Genomic DNA, 6,000 nt, shown 5'->3' on the forward strand with positions numbered 1-6,000 from the left:
TAATAATAATAAATAAATAATAAAGATAATTAATTAACTTATTAATCCTGTTAATATTAACTAATTAAGATTAATTAACCTAATAACTAATTAACTACTGTTAATTAGCTAACAGCCCCTGACAGATGGGACCCACCTGTCAGGTTGACCAGGTCAACGGTCAACATTGACTGCTGACGTCATGCTGATGCATTAATTAAATTTCAAATTAAATTAATTTATTAAATTCTAAATGATTTAAATCTTTAAAATTTAATATAAAATAAACCGTAGCTCGGATGGAAAAACTTTGTACATGAAAGTTGCTCAGAACGAGGAGCCGAATCCGAATACGTAGTCCGTTTGTCAGCCACACGTTCCTAGCATAGCGAACATGGAACTTTCCCCCTCCGGTCCGTCTGTCCGAAAACGCGAAACATCGGGAATACTTTCCCGGATGTTCCCCCCCTTCGCCGGTACCACCTACTGCCGCGTTAGGGCACACCTAGCACCGCTCATTTTCATGTCACGCATCGTCATGCTTATGTTTGCATTGTATTTACTGTTTCTTCCCCCTCTTCTCTCCGGTAGACTACGAGACCGACGCCGCTGCTGGTGCCCCGACCGACTACGGTGTTGATGACCCCTCCTTGTCTAAGCAACCAGGCAAGCCCCCCCTTGATCACCAGACATCGCCTATTCTTCTCTATACTGCTTGCATTAGAGTAGTGTAGCATGTTACTGCTTTCGGTTAATCCTATTCTGTTGCATAGCCTATCATTGTTGCTACAGTTGTTACCCTTACCTGCTACCCTACTGCTTAGTATAGGATGCTAGTGTTCCATCAGTGGCCCTACACTCTTGTCCGTCTGCAATGCTATACTATCGGGCCGTGATCACTAGGGAGGTGATCACGGGTATATACTATATACTTTATATACATGACACATGTGGTGACTAAAGTCGGGTCGGCTCGTTGAGTACCCGCAAGTGATTCTGATGAGGGGGCTGAAAGGACAGGCGGTTCCATCCCGGTAGAGGTGGGCCTGGGTTTCTGACGACCCCCGACTGTTACTTTGTGGCGGAGCGACAGGGCAGGTTGAGACCACCTAGGAGAGAGGTGGGCCTGGCCCTGGTCGGCGTTCGCGAATACTTAACACGCTTAACGAGATCTTGGTATTTGATCTGAGTCTGGCCATTTGGTCTATACGCACTAACCAACTACGCGGGAACAGTTATGGGCACTCGACGTCGTGGTATCAGCCGAAGCTCTTCTTGACGTCAGCGACGGAGCGGCGCGCGCCGGATTGGACTGGAATGCCACTAGGCTAGGTCTGCTTCCGGCCGCCCTCGCAACGTGCAGTTGTGCAATGGGCGATGGGCCCAGACCCCTGCGCGCATAGGATTTAGACTGGCGTGTTGACCTCTCTGTTGAGCCTAGGTGGGGCTGCGACGTGTTGATCTTCCGCGGCCGGGCATGACTCAGAAAAGTGTGTCCGTCCAAATGGGATCGAGCGTGTTGGGTTATGTGGTGCACCCCTGCAGGGAAGTTTATCTATTCGAATAGCCGTGTCCCTCGGTAAAAGGACGACCCGGAGTTGTACCTTGACCTTATGATAACTAGAACCGGATACTTAATAAAATACACCCTTCCAAGTGCCAGATATAACCCGGTGATCGCTCTCTAACAGGGCGTCGAGGAGGGGATCGCCGGGTAGGATTATGCTATACGATGCTACTTGGAGGACTTCAATCTACTCTCTTCTACATGCTGCAAGATGGAGGCTGCCAGAAGCGTAGTCTTCGACAGGATTAGCTATCCCCCTCTTATTCTGGCATTCTGCAGTTCAGTCCACTGATATGGCCCTTTACACATATACCCATGCATATGTAGTGTAGCTCCTTGCTTGCGAGTACTTTGGATGAGTACTCACGGTTGCTTTTCTCCCTCTTTTCCCCTTTCTATACCTGATTGTCGCAACCATATGCTGGAGTCCAGGAGCTAGAGATCCCGAGGATGATTCTACATGGAGTTCGGCTTCGAGGAGTAGTTAGGAGGTCCCAGGCAGGAGGCCTTGCCTTTTCGATCGTTGCTACTGTTGTGCTAGCCTTCTTAAGGCAAACTTGTTTAACCTATGTCTGTACTCAGATATTGTTGCTTCCGCTGACTCGTCTATGATCGAGCACTTGTATTCGAGCCCTCTGGCTTGTATTATGATGCTTGTATGACTTATTTATGTTGTAGAGTTGTGTTGTGATATCTTCCCGTGAGTCCCTGATCTTGATCGAACACATTTGCGTGCATGATTAGTGTACGGTCAAATCGGGGGCGTTATAAGTTGGTATCAGAGCCGGCTGCCTGTAGGAATCCCCCTTTCCAACTCCTTGGCCGAAGTCGAGTCTAGTCATTGAAAAACTTTTACTAACATGGCTGTGTGGCTTACGGGCCCACGTCGCCATTGGGTGGTATTAGGATCTTTTACTCCTTGTCTATACTCTGGGACTCTGATCTCTCTTCTATTCGGGTTAAGTGAATTTTACTAAATCTAACATTAGGATCTCGTTATCACTTTCACCCGGAGAGCCCCTTATTACTGATGATCGTCTGCTGCACGTGAAGACCCTGAAGATACTCTCCGCTGATAACCCGAGAACTTGTGTTCATCGCTTTTGCAATTCCCTTTCATCGATAAACTCCTATGGATAACCACGTATACTCGCCATTCATACAATGTTTCCCAGTTGATCTTGTTATTACAAGATACCTCGAAATTCTCTTGTTGCTCCGAGAATCCTTTGAGCTTACTGCCTTGCTGTTCTTTGCCACATGAATACCACTATGGATAATTTCTAGCACTCACCGGATATTTGCTCATCCCCAGTTGATTCAAGTATTTCACAAAAGTGTTCAAAATACCATTCGATCTACCGAAAATCCTGAGCAGCCTATTGCTCTTGAAATTCTTGCTTGCTTGCATTATGGTTAATCCCATAAGTCTCGTAATCTTATTGTCATTCCTTGTCATTATCATTTTGAGTCTGTTGATTCAAAATATTACGAATGCTCACAATCCTCAATCAGATCCTAGGATTCTTCCTTCTGGCTCAAACGTCATTTTAAACATGAGCTGGTATCGACCAATCAAATTGCCATCGATTGTACCCCTAAGGCTACTCATCTTATCCATCCTTAATCAGAGCGATTGCTTCTGATCCCTTGATTTGGAAATCATAATTCCTTTGCATTTGAGCTTTGAGTTAGCCAGTTGTTTCTATAATCTGATCCCCTTGCATTCTTTCTTCCTCTAGTTGAGTATCGATGCTCACATCTGATCCCTTGTGGACAACCAAATCCTTTGTTAGATTATTATCCGACAGTGCCCTCATATTTAATCACCTTGTGAGTTCTTCCCTGATACATAATGCCTTTGGTAAATTGTATCCTCTACTTTGTCAACCATGCTCTGCTTTTGAGCTGGTGATAATTACTCTTGAAGCTTGTGGTATATGTTCCTAAGATACCCCTATGGGTTGAACCTATGCCTTCCCTAATCCGTGTGAACCCAAGAGTTTTCACGAGTCATACTCTTCTGACTTTTTGCCAGATAAAATTTCAACACTACAACTTCATTGAATGCGAGAAGTGAATGAAAGGTTATGCATTGGAGAAGTGGGAGTCGACCTTGAACTTTGTGTTCATGCCCATGGAAACGATGTAGATCTTATCATGGAAGCTTCTTGTAACAATAATTATTCCCTTGGTATAATTTGATCCTGCATCTGTGATTTTGGCCTTTGCAATCATGGTTCCAACCAAGATTGTCTTCTTTGATCCCCTTTCTCGGACAAGTTGAAGTGCTTGCCTTCTGCATATCAATACACATGTCCAAACTCTAATATGGTCTACCATCGAGTATTACCCCTGGTATCTCGAGAATATCAAATAACTGAGTTGCTTCCAGTGAGTATTCATCTAGTATTACTTCTCCCCGATTTCAGATTTTCCCCCGGGTTCTGAGTTATCAGTCACTCGAGAACACCGATAAGAGAATCGATCCCGCACTCCAATTCAATAACTCTAAGTAAATTTCGTTGCTTACGAGTTTAATAATCCTTCAAGTCATTCCTAGCCTGTATGGCTATATCATTGTCGTGGTGATTTTAACTGTGCTACCTGGTCCTTATTCTTGGAGCACCACTTCGATGATGAGCTAAGCTTACGTCGATTTTCCTTGCCATATCATTTAGCCTTGAACAACAAGCTTGATTTCGAGTTTGTGTCGTACCCCTGGTTCCAATAACCTTTCGCTTCATCATTCCTTTCACTTGATGTCATCGCCGATCGATTACCTCTTCATAAATTCTCGCTACAAATGGTCGTGAACATCATCAACATTCTGAGCTCTTCCAAGATATCTATCGAATTTTGGATGAGAAATACCATCCTTGCCCCTCGATGATTTGTGTAATCATCGACAACATTCTTACCTTCCCCCAACAGAAACTTGTTCATGTTTTGTGTTGTACCTTGATATCCTTGCTATCTAGCTTAGGTTATGTTCTACCTTGTAGTATTACTATCTTCTATATCAAAAATGTTGTGAGGATTGCTCCACCTCTTAAGTATTCTTCGTATAGTGATGCTTCTCGCCATCACCATTCCCTTCTTGGTACCCGTGTTGAGTGAACTCTGTTGTGCGAATTTATTATCTCTGGCAACCGTATTGCTTCAGAGTTAATGGACAATTATTCCAATTTAGTGTGTTGGTTGCTCAATCGCCATTCCGACGTTGGGCGTGCAACCCAACCCTTATTTCGAATGCACCTTTCAAACCATGTATAATTGTCTTTGTTTTCCTCCAACATACATCATTAAGTCATTTGATCTGGCTAATGTTATCTCCTTGTTCACATAGTTGTGGAAACCCATCCTTTTTGGAAATGTCAATGGATTGTCGCTGAGTCAATCAGTCACCTCCTCACCTCTCCTTGATTTAATGATGAACTCTTGTTTCGGAACTCGCTTCCATGGTTTAATTCCCGAGAATCATACAATGTCACCTCGACAATTTGTGTTGCACCTTTCTTCTCAGGCATCCTGAGTCTAAGGTATTTTGACACCAATCAGATCTGAATCTCGGTCAGATATGATGGTTGGAACATATTTTCAAGAGTTATAACATTGGTCCCTATATGCCCCGGTAAGGTGATGTCATGCCTAGCACGCCTGACCAGAGGACCTAGTGTTATAGTTTCCTTCTTAACAGGGTTAATCATTTTTCCATGAGGAAATTGAATGCCTTGTTTAATAAGTTTATCCCGATGGATCCTTTGTGTATCCAAAGTCCGATTTTTGCTTGAAGACCATGACAATGCTATCCCGAAGCATGTCTGTGGTAATCCAATTTTCAACAAGAACATTTGAAGCCCAATGCTAAATGTTTCTCGCTCAATTATCCAAACACCGTTGTATGGGTAATGTCATGAAATTTCTCTCACCTTACCTAAAGAGTTTTCTACATTATATCCTATCCTGGATATCATGCTCTGCTTGTCCTTGGGAAGGATATACCCTTGAAATATGTGTTTAAACACATTTTCCTTTCCATTGTTCTGTTTAATCTGATAATCATATTTTCCTTTCCATTGTTTGGTTTAACCTTTCTGGTGATCTATATGATCTAAGCAGTAGTATTCTCCTGCTTATGTAAACACCTCGGTGTACAATTCTGTCAGTAAGACCCTGTTACTATTGTTGATGATATTCCGGTAACCACCGATGGACGAGAACTTTGCCTATTAGTCCGCCTCGTTTCGACGAGTAGGAAAATGGTTCTCTTCGTCCCTCGCCCTTGGTACCGATGTTGTTGCCAACATAAAAGACATGCTATCCTCTGACATGCCTTGCTTACATGATCACGCAAGACGTCTCCGCCCTTCCTACTTTTAACCCACATGGTGGGCCCATAACCCACAGTTCCACAGGATCGAAACCTGACTCTCTTGTACACCCCCTGTTCC

Source organism: Aegilops tauschii, chromosome 3 (assembly GCF_002575655.3).
Source record: "Aegilops tauschii subsp. strangulata cultivar AL8/78 chromosome 3, Aet v6.0, whole genome shotgun sequence".
In the NCBI taxonomy this organism is placed as follows: domain Eukaryota; kingdom Viridiplantae; phylum Streptophyta; class Magnoliopsida; order Poales; family Poaceae; genus Aegilops; species Aegilops tauschii.